Here is a 478-nt window from a genome sequence, read left to right on the forward strand (position 1 = left end):
TACTAAGTGTGTCTTTTCAATTTTCACATATGCCACTTGGGACACTTTTTGAAATCGGGAGGTCTATTTGATTTTGGGCCTAACCACAAATACCAAAATTGCATTTAACCCTAAATATTAAGTAACTAGATAATATGTTAGTTTATGAACTAACTAGATAGTATGTTAACTAATATACATACATATAAATATTAAGTAACCTATATAACATATATTAATTAATTACAAATATGCATACTTAAATTTATAAAACTCATTTTTAGTAATATATTAATATATATATTTGCATATATATACAAAATATAAGAGTGATTTAACGAGTCGAGTAAACGAGCTGGTCGAGCTTTAAATGAAATGAGCTTGCGAGCCCTTACCGAGTTTTTTTGACCGAGTCAGGTATGTATCATTTACTAATCAATCGGGTTTCTACAGTATAGAGCTTGAGCTTGGGTCGAGCTAAACCAAACAGTTATTGAGT

This window comes from Corylus avellana, chromosome ca3 (assembly GCF_901000735.1).
Source record: "Corylus avellana chromosome ca3, CavTom2PMs-1.0".
NCBI classification, from domain to species: Eukaryota; Viridiplantae; Streptophyta; class Magnoliopsida; order Fagales; family Betulaceae; genus Corylus; species Corylus avellana.